The 17,500-nt window shown below is 48.2% G+C and overlaps 1 protein-coding gene across 1 annotated transcript in view; it reads left to right on the plus strand.

Annotated features, from left to right (window-relative positions):
- The window catches only part of arhgap35a (Rho GTPase activating protein 35a), a 94,908-nt gene that overhangs the window by 27,442 nt on the left and 49,966 nt on the right, over positions 1-17,500 (plus strand). Inside the window, exon 2 of the mRNA XM_062553250.1 lies at positions 6,053-6,124. The gene's annotated coding sequence lies outside the window, so the exon portion shown is untranslated. The remainder of the gene's footprint in view (positions 1-6,052; positions 6,125-17,500) is intronic.

A 17,500-nucleotide genomic window follows, 5' to 3' on the forward strand; every position in this document is an offset into this window, starting at 1 on the left:
TGTTTATGTACATGATGTTGTTGTTTATGCTGGTCGTGAGTGTGTGTGTGTGTTTTTTTATTGGTGATGTTGGGTAAGAGGAGAACCCAACTGAAAGGCCAGTTTGTGTTCTCTTAGTAGTTGATAGTATTAGCTTCAGCCTCAAACTCTCAACAGTCTCCTACACACAGATCTGTGTGTGTGTGTGTGTGTGTGGTAATGAGTAGCTGGTGGTTTTATTAGGGAGCTTTCGTAAATATCTCAGAAGGCCAGCACGGTCTTCAATAAGGGCCTTTTCCCCCCTGCCAATGAAGGTGGATTCTGCGATGTCTCCATTTGGGGACCCTCAACTTACCCAGCCGTTGCTCGTGGGGCCACAGCGCTCTTCTCCAGCCCTTTGTCTACTATCCCCCCCTTGCCTCACTGCTTGGTCCCTTCTGTTGCTATTTGGCAATATTTTTTTTTTTTTAAAGATATTTTTTGGTCTTTTATGCCTTTAATCAGACAGGACAGTTTAGGGTGACAGGAAACGAGTGGGAGAGAGAGTAGGGTGGGATCCGGAAAGGACCACGGGGCAGGAATCGAACCCGGGTCGCCGGCGTGCGGTGCAGGTACCCCAGCCAGTCGCGCCACGACTGGGGCCTCTATTTGGCAATATTAACAGGTGGATTCAACTTGATGTAGCCGTCTTTAGACGACCGCAGAAGTGATTATCTATGAGATTCTGATACGGTTTCAAACCTGAATTGTGCACACGTCATGGTTGAAGCCGTATCAGAATCTCAGAAATAATCACGTCGTCTGCAGTTGGCTACATCAAGTCGAATCCACCTATTGTCGGATGAAACAAGGGCGCCAGGCATCAACACGCTGGTCATCCTATTCCTATTGTCTGTGCCGTGGAAGTGTTCAGCAAAGAGCACAAAGGCTTCTGGGTAATGAGGACACGCCTCTTCCTGGTGGGAATACAGAGTCTGAATGTATGGGAGACGAACAAAGGGAAGACCAAGAAGCTGTAGAAATGAAGACAGTGTCTATGTCTGTCCCTTAGCGCTCACACACACACATACACACACATACACACACAGACACACACACACGCAGACATGTGTTCTTGTGCGCATGCGTGCACACACACACACACACACACACACACACACACACACACACACACACACACGCGCATGCACACACGCGCACACACACACACACATACACACATACATAAAGAGTTCCCTTATCTTCTGAACCAGAGACACTCAGTTCATGTGCTTGCATGCAAATGAATAAATATTCAATGTGCGCTTGCACACAGACACACATGCGCGCGCACACACACACACACACACACACACACACACACACACACACACACACACACACACACACACACACACACACACACACACACTCCTGTGCATTCTGTGGCTGGTGATGTCAAAGCACAGGGGCCCTGTGTATGTAGCTGTGTGGAAGGAAAGCAGGCTCTGTCACACTCCACCATGCCAGCTGTGATGAATGACTGTGTTGTCACCATACAGGGCTGCAGATCCTTTTGTGTGTGTGTGTGTGCGTGTGTATTTTTCTTTCATGGCCTTTCTCCTGCACAATGACGCCAGACATTACTCCTCTGTGTGCGTGCATGTATGTGTGTATGTGTGCGTGCATGTATGTGTGTGTGTGCGTGTGTGTGTGTGTATGTGTGTGTGTGAGAGAGAGAGAGACACTGATAAAGAGTGAGGCAGTGGAAGACAATTGTACCATTGCGTGTGTGTGTGTGTGTGTGTGTGTGTGTGTGTGCGTGCGTGTGACTTTGTTTGTGTTCTGCAGGACCCCCTTTAGATGAGGGAAAATGGTTTTGTTCTGCATTTGCCTGTGGCAACCACCAGTAAATCAGATAAGACCTCCTGTTCATTTGCATGGTACATTTCTTAAAGTGGCGACAGGGGGGGAAGGTGTGTGTGTGTGTGTGTGTGTGTGTGTGTGTGTGTGTGTGTGTGTGTGTGTGTGTGTGTGGTGACTTCATGTGTGTGCATGTGTCTGTACCTGTGTTTGAGAATGAATGAGCTCCCTTGTTTTTGTTCCTTGGTGCAGTTTTGCAAATGATGAATCGTTAGAAAGTGCTACCATGGCAAAAGTAGAATATATGCCTACGCATACACTTGCACACACACACACACACACACACACACACACACACACACACACACACCTAGCATTGGTATGATTAATGAATGGACCGGGTAGGCAAACTCTTCGACCTTCCCCTGTGCTTGTGTAATCCCTGGAGGACTGGTTCTGTGGATAATGCTCTTGCCTGAATCACTGGCGCTCTGCTGAGACAAAACACAGGAGCGTGATCACGGGCGGCTCACAGATAACCAGGGTCCTCCTCCACAACTGGGTCAGCTCGACTCTGCTCTATAATACGACTCTATACCTGGGCCCTGTAATGTGAGCTCACCGCTTAAGCACTGACACACAGCAGAAGTTGTTAATGAAGCTGGATGAAATATGCTCCGTTCGTTTGGGAAATGGGGTGTAGTTTCACTGTAGAGAAACCTGAGCGTTAGAATTGAGTTCTGTTGGGAAATGGGGTGTAGTTTCACTGTAGACAAATGTTCCCTGAGCGTTAGAATTGAGTTCTGTTGGGAAATGGAGCATAGTTTTACTGTAGACAAATGTACCTGACCGCTAGAATTTAGTGGAACCTTAGGAGGAACATGAAAAAAATGCTCAGCACGCTATTTAATTTTATTTTCTTGAATTTCCCCTTGGGGATCAATAAAGTATCTATCTATCCATCTATCTCTCATTTACAGAGGCGGAAATGTCATGTCATTTTACACTGCTGGAATCTGTGTGTTTGTGTGTGTGCGCCTGTTTGTGTCTGTATCTCGCTGTGTGCATGTGTGCCGAGAAGTAATTATGTCTCTGACACGACTCCCTGATACCATTTGATCACTGTGTCACAGTGACCTCTGACAGTGGGTCAGGTGAGAGGGAGGAGGCACTCTAGGTCAGCCGCTGTGCTAAAGATTGTAGAATAGCTAGAAAACACTGGTGTGTGTGTGTGTCTGTGTGTGTCACTGTGTGCTGTTAGAATAGCTAGCAAACACTGTGCGTGTGTGTGTGTAGGAGCGTGTTTGTGTCTCTCTCTCTCTCTCTCTCTCTCTCTCTCTCTCTCTCTCTCTCTGTGTGTGTGTGTGTGTGTGTGTGTGTGTGTGTGTGTGTGTGTGTGTGTGTGTGTGTGTGTGTGTGTGTGTGTGTTGGTAGAATAGCTAATAAAATACCCTGTGGAGGAAGCAGAAGTCAACAGCACTGGTCACAGCCCAGGTAGCATGGGCAATTTAGAGAAGTAGCAGGTGTGGCATTGGCACATGGTAGAGCACCGTGTCCCAGTGACTAGGCATCTTAATGCGTAAGAGTGGTAACACCACAGAGGAATTTTTATTGTTAAGCAGTTTTATGGGTTTATGTTTATGGTTCTTATCAGACTGTTTTGTCCAAAGTGTCATATAATGACATCACAACATTACATTAAAGTTCAAATGAAGAGTTTAGTCATACAAATTCATAGCCTAATAGTAATAATTAGTCTTTTAGGAAAATCCCGAACAGTAGCATAGCTGCTAACCTAACCTTGCATTGTATGTCTTCATTGTATTGTCCGCTCAGTCTTGCACGTTATGTTTATTGCAGCCTTGCATGTTATCAATATGATGTGTAGTTGCAGCGAATGTACTTTTTTCAAAAATTCCCCTGATGAGAAACGATAAAGATATTCTTATCTCATCTTACACAAGCAGTACAGCTTCTTGTCCTAAGTAATCGTGTAGCCGGGTAATAGAATACCCTGTACAGCTAGCAGAGCTGCAGTGCTAACAGAGTTGCTCCTGACCTAGCTAGCAGTGGTAGTGCATGGAACAGTTGCCTCTATAGGCAGCAGTGGTGCTGTATTAATAAGCTTGTATAGGTAGCTAGCAGAGGTGCAGTGTTAATGACAGGTAGCTGGTATTTTAAATACAGTAGGTAGCAAAAGTGCAGTGTAAATGGCAGGTATTAGCTGCCTCAGTACAGGTAGCAGAGGTGTGTTATACACTAATCCAGCGCGAACTTTATGGGCGCTGCCATCTTGAATATCACCATTACTGCGTGCCTGCGAGTGTGACGAGTGACACTTGCCTGTGCTTTTCAATGAAAGCATCCTGTCAGAGAATGTCTAACAAGAGATCCTGCTCATGAAAGAAAATGTAAGGTGAAAGGGAACATTGTATAAATTATGTCAGACTGTGCCAAAACTTACCAATGAAGGTAATTTATGAACAATATAAGGTATTAAGACGTGTATCAGTGACAGCTAACCTCTGCAACAGCCGCCTATGGAACCAACAGGCTAATTTCTTAGCAGCCAGCCACGCAGTAATGGCGGCGCTGCGTTACTTCCGTGTTTCGCTGGATTAGTGTATAGCTGCCTCAGTACAGGTAGCAGGAGTGCAGTGTTAATGGCAGGTAGAGCTGCCTCAGGTAGCAGGAGTGCAGTGTTAATGGCAGGTAAGGTGATCCCTGTCCAGGTGCTCTGCGGTCGACTCCGAGGGCTCTGGGCGCCCCGCTGGGACCTGCTCCAATTAGAAGGCCGTCTGCTGCTGCAGCTTCCTGACCCCCAGGACAGAGCCAAATGCTTCCTGCTCCTCCATTTCACTCTCTCTTTCTCTCACTCTCTCTCTCTCTTTCTCTCTCTCACTCTCTCACTCCTTCATTCTGTCTCTCTCTCTCAATTCAATTCAATTCAATCTATCAATGTCTCTCTCTCTCTCTCTCTCTCTCTCTCTCAGTCTGTGTCCCTCTGTGTCTTTCTCCGTGTCTTTCTCTGTCTCTCTTTCTCTCTCTCTCACTCTTTCTCTCCACTTCCCTCCCTATCTCCTTTCCATCGCTCAATCGCTCCTCCTCAGCAGCCCCCCCTCCCCAACCCACCCCCCTCCCCGTGTGCCCCCATTATGCCCAGGGCAGGTAAGGGCGTAGCAGCTGAGCTCTTCACCGCACTAATGCCCCAGGTGAACCTGGGATGAGACACACCTGAGAGACCAACCACCTGGAGCTGTGTGTGTGTGTGTGTGTGTGTGTGGGTGTGTGGGTGTGTGGGTGTGTGGGTGTGTGGGTGTGTGGGTGTGTGGGTGGGTGGGTGGGTGGGTGGGTGTGGGTGGGTGTAAGAGGCAGCAGGGGAGAAGGAACACACAGAGGTGTGTGTCTGTTAGGGAGAGCAATTGTGCATTCCGTGTTTCTATATGCTTGTCAATATGTTACTTTTCATGAGTGTTACTTTGAGATCACAGGAAACATAGAGACTGTACGCGCCTGTGTCTGTGTATGCATGTCTCCACCTGCCTGTATTAAGTGTGTGTGGGTGTTCATCTGTGTGTGTGTGAGTGAGTATGAGTGGAAGTGGCTAATTGCTGTATTGGTCTCTGGTAAGCAGTGTGGTGGCGGTGATTTGTGTGTGTGTGACACACTGTGTGTGTGTGTGTGTGGTTGTGCTCTTACTCTGGTAAAGGCGTGGCACTGCGCTGATGTTACTGGCGGTTGAGTGTGCCCTCGGGTAGCGTGGGTATTGGCACACGGCTGGCCTGGCACAGAGCTAGCTCTGCCCGCACGCCCGCCCGCCCGCCCGCCCGCCCTCCCACCTGCTTGCCGCTAGTGTTTCTGGGTTTTCCAGGAACAGGAAGTGGAAACAATGATTAGGTTCACCTCTGGGTTGCATCCAGTGTCATTAAAATCAATGTCAGAACATTAATAGCTTTTTAATGTTCATACAGCGGCGTAGATGACACAATCTTATACCTCGCTGCTGTGGAGATTCTCTCATCCTTTAGAATGAAAATGTTGAAAGAAATGAGATGTAAAGTACCTTTAAGGCATGGACAAATTATGTTCTCCGTATATACATTACGTGTCAGCCAGAGTTATGTCTGTCATGTTGAGATGTAAAATAAATAAAATACAACAGCAAAGCTCATGATGTGGGAGGCTAATCGTTGTGTTTATTCTGTCTCCTTTCTTTACGTATCTGTTGCAGATCTGGACCAGACCGGCACCAGATCAGAACCATATTAGGACTGGACCAGAACCACGGATGAGCCAGATTACAGTGAGTAAAAAAACTTTTCTTTTTGTTTTGTTGTTGTTGTTTTTTTTTGTTTTAAAGTTATTTAGGGGTCTTTTATCTTGTATTAGACAAGACATTATTGGGAGAGAGAGATGGGGAGTGGAGGTGACCTTGAGCCCCGGTGATCAATGACACTGAGCCCGTTAATAATGCGAGATGGCGGACGCTGCCCCACTGTGCTACTTACGGCTCTCCTCCGATTTCCGGCTCTTTCCGTGGGTGCATTCTTTTTCACGTTCGTGGAGTCGATCGGACGCAGGTGTTCGGGCCCAGATGGAGGAGCGGTGAAAAAAAAGCACCAGGTGTTGATGATGCCCAGACTGCCGCCTGACCTCCGTCAGTCCCTGCCATGCCGGGTCGTGCCCTTTTCCGATGCCCCCGCGCCACCTTGCCATGGCACGGCCCTCTGAGGAGCTTGGTGTTTGTGTGTAGGGGTCAAAGGGGTCAAAGGGGTGACCTTTACTCCTCCCACGGGTGGACAGCAGATCAGAGTGGCCATGTAGGGGTTGGCGTTGATCACAGATGCATAACCAGGTCTTTGCTGTGCCCTGAAGCCTTGTAAAACATTGACTAGAAAATAGTCCAAAAGCCTGTTGTCTCCAAGTGTTACTTGTTGAGATGTAAAATGATGTGGAAAATTTCGCTGATGGTTATATCAGTATTAACAGTAGGGCGCATAATAAATAGAATACAACATTGAGTAAAACATTGACTAGAAAATAGTCCAAAAGGCTGTTGTCTCCAAGTTTTAGTTATCAGGTTGGGGGAAAAAAATGGAAAATGTGACCCCTTTTCAGACATCCATTTTAAAATCCTGTGTGTTTATCGTGTAAAAACAAAGCAGGATTTGCATTCAGACACAATCTCATATATACCCTGTCAGACAGACCTTGAAACCCACTTAAAGTACTTAACATGCTTGCACTGTGTAATTGTCCAGTCCGAATTAATGTTACCTTCATGAATAAGTTGACACGTTAACTCAGAGTGCGGCCTAGTACTGTACGTTGCTTTTATATCTCTGTCTGAATAACAACTTGGTCGGTAGTCTTCCTTCTACCCTCCTCTCCTCCCCCTCAGAGTGGTGGTGCCTGCCCAGACACAAGCACTGTAGCCTAGTGGGGAGACGGTAGTGCTCCCAGTCCCCTAATGGCTTAAATGGCCACTAAAGGGTCTCGCTCTCTCTCTCTCTCCCTTCCTCTCCCTCCCTTTTTCTCTCTCTCTCTCCCCCTCCTTCTCTCCCTTCTCTCTCTCTCCCTCTCACGCCCCCTCCTTCTCTCTCTTCTCTCTCTCTCTCCCTCTCTCTCTTCCTCCGTCCCTCCCATTCTCTCTCTCTGCCTCTCCCTCCCTTGGTCTCTCCCCGCTAGACGCTCCCAGCTTTTTGCTGCGGCCTGCTTGTGGTCAACAGGAAGCTCCACCATTTTATTTTATTGCCCTGAGGTTTCTGAAACTCATTTATTCCTTTCTCTTCTTAAAACCCCTCCTTTGTTCTGAGATGCATAGCATTGTTTTGTCAAGCTGTTATGGTCATTTATGAAGGCGATGAGTGTGTTTGCTAGCGCCTTTGCATCCGCTTAGTTCATTCATGCCGCTACACTGTGCGCCATTATGGTACTTTGCTCATAATCCATTCTTTCTTTTCTCGACATTCATGTCCTTATCCCACCGATCAGTCATTCATGTATATACACGCTTGCCCCCAACCTCCTATCACTCCACCCCAACCGCACCCCACCCCACCCCCTAGCCCTCATGCGATTCAGCGGTCTCGGTGGCGTAGCGGAAGTTGTTGTTCCTGCGGCTCTCGTAAGGCATTATGTATTTATGCAGCTGAGAGCCGGGAGAAGTGATTGGGTTTAAGTGCCTCGGCCGGCGCCTCCCCACTCGGCCTCACGGGAGACGCCAGGAGGAGAGGGAGCAGGAGGAAAGGCAGGTGGAGGAAAGGGAGGAAGAGGAGCAGGAGGAGAGGGAGGAGAGGAAGGAGGATGAGGAGGAGGAGAGGGAGGAGGAGGAGGAGAGGAAGGCGAGGGCAGAACCGGAAACATCAGGAAGGACCGGGAGACTGTCCATTCCATCCCTCTCCGCATCACACACACACACACACACACACACACACACACACACACACACACACACACACACACACACACACAAACACTCACACACGTCCCTGCTCCACCTCAACTTCCTTGCCCTCCTCAATAGAAAGAGCGAGGTGCTTTAGGACCTCCATCCCTTGCGCGTCACACACACACACACACACACACACACACACACACACACACACACACACACACACACACCCCCACACACACCCACACCCATCCGCCTCTGCTCTGCTCTGCTGCTGTGTGAGTCATTGCGCCGGTCTGCGCAAGCATTCCCTTTCAGCGCGGCGACTGCAGCAGTGGCTGGCCCTGAACGATGTAGCGCAGTATTGGGGCCATTCCTCTCTGCGCCGCTTATTCTCCACCTCTCGCTCTCTCACTCCCTGCTGCCCCCTCTATCATAAATTCTCTCTCTCTCTCTCTCTCTCTCTCTCTCTCTGCCTTTCTCTCCCTCCTTCCATCTCTCTCTCCCTCCCTCCATCTCTCTCCCTCCATCTCTCTCCCCCATCTCTCTCCCTCCATCTCTCTCTCTCCCTCCATCTCTCTCTCTCTCCATCTCTCTCTCTCTCTCTCTCTCTCTCTCTCTCTCTCTCTCTCTCTCTCTCTCTCTCTCTCTCTCTCTCTCTCTCCCTCTCACACACTTTCTCCATTCTCATTCTCACACTGGCTTACCAAAGTGCATTTGAGGGCAAAGGTTTATCGGCTCTAAATTCATTGCTTTCCAGGCTTCTTTTCTTTTTCTCACAGTAGATTTTTATCACACACACACACACGCACACACTCACTCTCTCTCTCACACACACACACACACACACACACACACACACACACACACTTCCACTTCCTCACTGTGAGCAGAGTGGGGCAATATGAAAGGAACTGCTCAAGGTCGTTTGGTCAGTATGTCTCTCCTGCTACCTCTCCGAATGAGCGTGAGGAAGAGAAAGAGAGTGCAGAATGGAGAAAAAGATGAAGAGAGAGATGGAGCGAGGGAGTAAGGCAAAGGAGTGAGATTGCATATGTTCCTCCTTATCTCAGAGAAAGATCTAGAACTGGTCCTCCGAGGCACCTGCACCCCTCCACTCTCCTCCCTTGTGGGGTTGGAAAAAAGGGGGGGGGGGGGGGGTGCAGAACCTGATGTCACATTGTTGTCGGAGGTAATGGTTGACCCGCACCCCACCCTACCAAACACCACAACACACCCCAAACACATTCATTGCACTGCATGACATTACTCCTGTCACAATCAGGCACCTAGAGCTGTGAATGGTCAGACACAGCTTGGCCTACTGGCCTCTGACTCTGACGCTTGTCCATCTCACAGACAGGAGCATGAGAGAGTGGGGCCGTGAGAGACGGAAGGCTCAGGAGAGATGAGATATGATATGAGATGATATGATATGGGAGAAGGATATGGGGGGAAGAATAAGACCAGTGAGCTGGAAAGACAAATCCCCAAAAAGAATAGAGGATATTTGGCTCTGAAAATGTATTGAACGGTCTACTGTAGACTCTCAGGGAGATGGATAGAGAGAGAGAGAGAGAGAGAGAGAGAAAGAAAGAGAGAAAGGAAGACATCAATAACGGAACACACTGGAGCTTCATCTCCCATTTTGTTCTGTCTAGGTTCAATAGCTGGGGCAGCTTAGCATTCATTGCTACAGTAACTTCAATATAATAGTGTATTAGCCACATTGTGTATTAGCCGCAGGGCAGTGTTTCATGAAAAATAAAAGAAACAAAACCATATTAATACCATATTAACTGCCTCTGTGTATTAACCTCATAGCTGAAAATAAATTTTGCAAAATCAATGTATAAGCTGCGCCTGATAGTTGGGAAATGACGGTATGTGTGTGTCTCTTTGGCTCCTCCTCTTTTGGCTGCATCCCAGAGCTCTGCACGTTTGCAATCCGGAAAAGTGGGATTCGAGGGTCGGGGGATGGGGTGGGGTGGGTGGGGTGGGGGGTTTCGGAGGAGGTGGTGCCGAGGTCTTCACTTCAGGCCGTAAAGTTAACAGTGTTTGCTCTGCGTAGGCCGTACATCACCAGAAGCAGACTCATTTCCTGTTGCCAGTTTTACTCTGCTCGTGATGAGGTCACAGGAGCGAGGTGGCGCTGTACACTTTTTCATTGGCTGTCAGACGCAGGGCGTGGGCTGGGCCTCGGGAGAGCACTGTCAGTGACTGGCCGTGCTGTTTGTGAAGTCGTTAAGGAAGTGTCTGTGTCTGTGTCTGTGTCTGTGTCTGTGTGTGTGTGTGTGTGTGTGTGTGTGTGTGTGTGTGTGTGTGTGGTAGAGGGGGTTTGATGGTGCAGCTAAGAGGAGGAATGTGGTAGGAGGGGCCGTGGAAGCCTCCATGGTGATCACCACTGGCAGGAACAGGAGTAAAAAAAAGAGAGAAAAAGAGTGAAGGAAAACATGTAGTTTACTTGGGCTGGCCTCTGTTAGAGTCTCAGGGTTCCAAACATGGCTTCCCTGCACCGCCGCTGTGCCGAGGTTCTGGGCTAGGACCACAGGGCTGATCTGTGGAGGGAGAATGGCGTGAACACCCCTCGATCTCAGCTGACTTGGGACCACATCTGGTCTTGATCTGGACTGTCCGTTTTCCGTGAAGTGTCGTCGAGCAAGCCTCCGTAGTAACCGTGGAAGTAATAGTCTAACTATTTGTTTACCGCTGCGTCTTGAATCCCTGCCCTCGTCTGGATTGGATGGGTCAGATTCACCAGGCCCTGTGCCGTATCGGGGCCTCGTCTGGGCCAGAGGCGTAGCGTAGTTATTCCATTAAGACCGCATGAGGTCAGGTACCATATGCTTTTCTATAGGGTCAGGAGGACGCTCTCTCAGTGTGGTTAACCAGGCACTTGAGTTGTGCTCACGCAGCTGAGTAGTGCAGTGTTTCCACTGCCCTCTGCACTCCACTTCCCAACACCCTCCACACGGCACTTCACATGCAGGAGTGGGTTCTCGCTCTCTCTCCCTCTCCCACCCTCTCTCTCCCTTACTCTCTCTCCCACCCTCTCTCTCTCTCTCCCACCCTCTCTCTCTCGCTCCCACCCTCTCTCTCCCTCTCCCACCCTTACTCTCTCTCTCGCCCCCACCCTCTCTTTCTCTCTCCCACCCTCTCTCTCTCTCTCCCACCCTCTCTCTCTCGCTCCCACCCTCTCTCTCTCTCTCCCACCCTCTCTCTCCCTTACTCTCTCTCTCGCTCCGACCCTCTCTTTCTCTCTCCCTCACTCTCTCGCTCCCTCTCTGTCTCTGTCTCTCTCTCTCTCTCGCTCCCTCCCTGTCTCTGTCTCTCTCTCTCTCTCTCTCTCTCTCTCTCCACATTGCTCCTCCTTTCTCCCCTCTTCACGACTACTCTACACACTCTCCCTTGCTCCCTGTTCCACTCATTCGTTCTTTCTCTCTCTCTCCCTCTCTCTCTACCCCACCAACTCTCTCTTCTACACCAACACTATGGTAATTTCAGATGTACACAGGAGAGGTGTTAAGCTCCTGGTCTTACAGGTAGGGGATTTCCTATAGCGCCCAATCAACAACCACGCCTGTTTACCATGAAAATAAAAAATAATGGAAATTGAAAGACAGAACTCCGAATGGAAGAGAGACAGGAGTACACACATAGAGTGAGTGAGTAATTGGTGGGTTTCGGCTGCCTGCGGCAGCGGCTAGCGGCGGCAGCAGATCTCCCAGTCTGAGGCCCAATGGCAGAGCCGCACAGATGGACAGCACTGGTGAAGACTGGTGGCTAAGGACTCAGGAGTAAAAGCAGATGCTTCAGTGTGCTTTTCCCTCTGAAGTGCAACAAAAGCTGTATTTTGTGTGTGTGTGTGTGTGTGTGTGTGTGGGGGGATTGATTATAAAGGTAGCTTATACGTTTGGAAAGAGGGAAGGGATTCGTTTTATGGTTGATCAACGTGCACCAAGGATGCCCCAGTGCCACCACAAACTCCATGACTCCATGACTCGACTCCAAGTTTTCATTTCTCTTTGACATGTTCTACAGTATGTTAGTGTAGTCATGGTAACTTGACCATGTTCTGTCTTTGTGTAGTCATGGTAACATGTCCAAGGACTCTGGCTCTGATTTGGGATACCTTGGCATGAGACCTGCTCTTCAGGGAAGGCCCCCAGTGACTTCCCCTCATTGTAGTTGCTCTTTTCCACTTCCTGTATAGCCACTGACTGCATTTCTGCTGAGGATGACTGATATGGGAATCAGGGCAGACAGAATGTGTATGTAAAGATCTTTGGGCCGTCAAATGGAAGGCGCAGGTACAGTTTTGGCACTGAGGGTAGAAAATTAAACTAAGTGTACAAATATTTTGGGCCTTCATAGAGCAGTAACTGGTCCGGTTTTTGTGCTGTGGGTAGAGAGTGAAACCCTCTCCCGCTCTGTTGATGAGTCATATAGGTGTGATTGTTGACACACACTCTCTAATGCTCTTGTCACACGACTGCTCAAGGATGTGAAGATCACTTAAGGCAGACTTGATAAAATCAACTGTCTCCCCCTGTTGACGTTCAGCTATTTAGCTGGCCAAATATGAGAGGGATATGCGAATTTGCAGGACTACCTGAACTCCAATATGCGCCAAAGCACAAAATCTCTTAGCAAACACATGTAAATTGTTCTTCGTAGCCTAAGCCTGCTCTGGGACTGAATGAAATGTGAGTCCTTGTGTGACTGAGCCCTCAAGCTGATGTTGCATTGGGTAACCCCCAAGGAAACGTTGTTGAGCAACAGTGGAATTAGGAAGAGATCTATTGCCACGATAAACAGTCAATGACCAAGATGTTTTCAGACCGTTTCTCAGGAAATGCGTTCGTCCGTGTGGCCCACCAAGTTGACGGGTGAATCATCAGCCAAGCATCCACAGCTGACCGGCTGACGTGACTCTGTCTGACAGACCGTCCTAACCTGTTTGGACTCCACTGGGGAGGAATTCGGGGTGACCGTGCTGCATTGCTTTCACGCGTTCCGGAAGGCTAATGCTCATCACATGTCATAATGGACAGGTCTCCATGGAAACTGCACCAGATGGAATGCTTGCCTGTGTTTTTTTTTTTTTTTTGGCCTTCCAGTTCTAGAATGCGCTGCAGTTTTAACTGGCAGGTGGTAAGCAGCACAGGCCTCAGGGCCCTTGACTAGGGTTGGCCACTCGTCTCTAAGGAGCCAGGGTGGCTGTAGGCAGGAGTGTGCCTCTATGCCGTGCACCAGTCATTAAGGGAGTCAACCTGGAGGGAGGGAGGCTTGTTAGGGCCAAAAAACACCGAGTAGTTGTAGGCCCTTTAGATAAGACTGGCCCAGATGGAACTGGACAGAAATGGAGGCTGGACAGAAAGCAGATATCGACTGAGACTGAAGCAGATCTGACCCCAGATCACGCACTCGTATGCCAGGTTTGTGCCGGACGCAGGCCAGACCCGGGCCAGGTCCGAGCCACATGTGGTTAATCTCAGCTGCCTTCTGGGAAGGGCTGGATTGGCCATTACGGCCCCTGCCCTTGCCTCAGACTGAGCTGGACATGTAAAATGGATGACCAAGCACAAAAAAAATCCCCCTCTGGCTGCCAGAGGGCTTGTTTTCGTTTCTCTCTCCACCCCTCCACCCCCCCCCCCCCCCTGTTCTTTTTTTTTCTCTTGTTCTTTATAAGACTAGAGGCGGTCGAGTCAGACTGTCAGAAAAATAAAAACAGCAGAAAAGCCTGTGCTGTGCGGTGTGCGCACACACACACACACACACACACACACACACACACGCACACTTGTCTCGCCCACACACTCACTCACTGAGGACTTAATGGCTGTTTTTACCATTTTCCCTGCCTTGTTTACTTCACAGCGGCCAAAAAAACAAAGAGAAATGACGCTCTGTTGGGCCGATGGAAATGAAACAGAAAGAAATGGCAACAAATGTAGTTTGTGTGCAGATTTATTTTCCTTTTGTGTCTTTCTTTTCTCCGCTGCACTGAATCACACTCCCACAAAAGAAACGGAAGAAAGGAAGAAGAAGAGGGAGAGAAGGAGGAGTGAAAAAGACAAATAAGCCAATCTTCAGCCATCTGCCCGTTCACGGAGGGCTGTTACCGTGGCAACATGTAAAAAGTCATTATCTCTAATTGACAGCATGACAGGTTCAGGTGTTTTCAATTGTATCGTTTGTTTATTTTTTTCTCCCCCCTTTCAGGAAAATGACTCACTCGTCATCTTTCTACCTGCTCTTGGTTTTAAAAAGTTTTTCTTTAAGTCTCTCCATCACGCTCTCTCTCTCTCTGTGTCTCTCGCTCTCTGTGTATCTTTCTCTCTCCCTCGTTATGTCTCTCTCTCTCTCTCTCTCTCTCTCTGTGTCTCTCGCTCTCTGTGTATCTTTCTCTCTCCCTCGTTATGTCTCTCTCTCTTGTCCTCCAGTGTGCTCTGTCTGTGTACAGTGATTTAGGAGCCATATGTCCTTTCTCACTCGCTACACCTCTCTCGCCCTGCTGAGTGATTTAGGACTCACACGTTTAGGACTCTCTCTCTCTCTCTCTCTCTCTCTCTCTCTCTCTCTCTCTCATTTCTCCTTCCCCTCTAATCTATCTCCTTCCTTCCCTATCTTTCTCTCCCTCTCTCTCCCACTCTACTCCACTTTCTCCATTCATCCCACTATCTCTCTATTTTGCCCTTTCTTTCTTTCTTTCTCTCTCTCTCTCTCTCTCCCCCCCCCCCCCCTCCGTTCCCTGTGTGGATGTGCTGTGGTGTGTTATTAGGCGCTGCCTGGGTGAAAGTGAGCGCTGGTCGCCGTTAGCGACGTGTGGGGCGACAGCTGCCTGCGTGTCTGGACATGTCCGCCTGGAGAGCCCTGCGCTCAGCCGCCAAAACACCAACCACGCTTAAGCAGTTCACACAGGCCCGCTAATGTCCTCTCACACCATTACGCTCTCTCTCTCTCTCTCTCTCTCTCTCTCTCTCTCTCTCTCTCTCTCTCAAATTCAAATTCAAAGGAGCTTTATTGGCATGACTCAAATAAGCAGTGTTGCCAAAGCTGACATATTATAAAACAAACAGATACAATACCAATATAAAAGTCTCTCTCTCTCTCAATTCAATTCAATTCAAAAGTGCTTTATTGGCATGACAAATATTTAGACATTTGTATTGCCAAAGCAATAATCACATACGTTGAACATACAGGTTTAAGACATGGACATAACAACAGACAACAGACTCTCTCTCTCTGTATCTCATTCAAATTCAATTCAAATTCTTTATTTGAATTTTTGTCATGCCTTAATGGCATGACAAATAATAAGACACTTGTATTGCCAAAGCAGTTGTTACTTAAATGTACAGTATCAGGATACAAGCAGTTATACAGGTATATGCAATGGGTAGGAATACATGGACAAAGTGTAAAGTCTCTCTCTTTCTCTCACTCGTTCAGCTCAATTCAGGGAGATTTATTAACCATAACCACATCACAGTGCAGTATCTAATGAAGGGAGAGAAAAATGGCTCCCTACCCCCTGAGTAATATTCAGAGTAGATCAGTATGAACAACAGCAAAGGCCATTTGAAGGATATTTCATAATGGTTAATGTTAATTCAGTTCTGTCCTGGTTTACCGCTCATTGCCACAGCTCTGCTATTTAGCAAATAGACTCTGGCACCAGTGAGATGTTGAATCAGAGATAATAACCATGTGGTCTTCCCCCGTGTTCAGAAATATCATGTGTGAAGTGAACTCAACGGAAACATCCTCCTCACATAACACAGGCTTATTCCATATTTGAAAGCACACCGAAGGTCGACTGTGTTTCTAGGAGTGTTTGTTTGTCCATGTACTGTATGTAGTAGTGGACTGGGGGATAAAGGTCAGGTTGAGATCTGACGTGGCTGTGGTGTCAGGGGAATGGGGTTTTTCAGTGACTAACCTGGAAAAATACAGATGCGTCTCACAGAAGATCATCACCACTACCATGTCCCTCCAGGGACTCTGCACTAGATTCGATGTGGATGTGTTTACTGGAAGTGAGTTAGTCTAGCAGCTAGCCCATACAGCTATTGGCTAACTGGTCTAACCCACCATAGAGCCAAGGCTAGCTAGTGGCTAACTGCCCACTATAGGCTAGCTATTGGCTAACTGGTCTAACCCACTATTGGCTAGCTATTGGCTAACTGGTCTAACCCACTTAAAGTGAATTGTGCTAAGCTAGTGTAACAGTGTCAGACAAGGTTATTTCACACACACACACACACCGAGAAGAGAGGGCTACAGACCGCAAATAAGCCAATTTCCTAAAAAGTTGGTGTTTTCATATGGAATAATTGTAGTTATACAAGGAGAAAGCTGTGAAATGCCTTGTGCCATTCGTTAGAGGCCTCCCACAGGAGGCTTGTACTGTAGAGAGGGAGCGAGTGAGAGTTTGAGACAGTACGATGCGAGTGAGGCGTTGGACCATGAAGTGGCCTTTAAAGCAGAGGCACACTCTGATTGGCTGAGCCATAAATATCTGCATGGCCATGGTCACTTGCACCCTGACTGCAAGATAGGACTCCTGCCAGCCAGCATTGTGTGTGTGTGTGTGTGTACTAGACTTATTCAAGTATGTTCTGACACTTACACATGTGAGGGTGGCACATATGGCATTGGACAACTTCAGGGGCAACTATGGTGCATTTTGGTGTACACTACACACACGCACATACACAGCCAGTGTCCCAACACTTAAACTGTAGGTATTTACAAATATGTGCACACACACACACACACACACACACAGAGTGCAACAACATGTCATGTCTACTTTTAATTGGCCCCTGTATTCAGCCGTGCATGGTCTCTCATCTCTCTCCCCCTCTCTCCCTCCTCTCTCTCTGTGTCTGGTCTCTTGGCTGACCACCCAAAAGCGCAACTCTCATCTTATTTTCTTTTATATCTTTACTCACGCTTCAGATGGACACCAACACCAACTAATGAGGCAGCATTTGAAAGTGGTCCGTGTCATTGCTGCAGCATATGGCTTGGCAGAGGCACTCTGTGTGTGTACATACGTGTGTGTGTGTGTGTGTGTGTGTGTGTACACACCAACACCATCTGTCTCTTTGCAATGAGAAAACTCTCTCTCCCTTTAGTGTGGGTGTTTGCCAGGCAAAGTCTTTATCTCGGTTTCATCTTGGGTGCCAGGGGCAAAGCTGTGTGATCAAAGTTAGCTTTTAGCTTTAAATGAACAAACACATAGAGAGGAGCTCCAGCCTTTCGCCCTTTTGA

This window comes from Sardina pilchardus, chromosome 13, assembly GCF_963854185.1.
Source record: "Sardina pilchardus chromosome 13, fSarPil1.1, whole genome shotgun sequence".
Taxonomy (NCBI): domain Eukaryota; kingdom Metazoa; phylum Chordata; class Actinopteri; order Clupeiformes; family Clupeidae; genus Sardina; species Sardina pilchardus.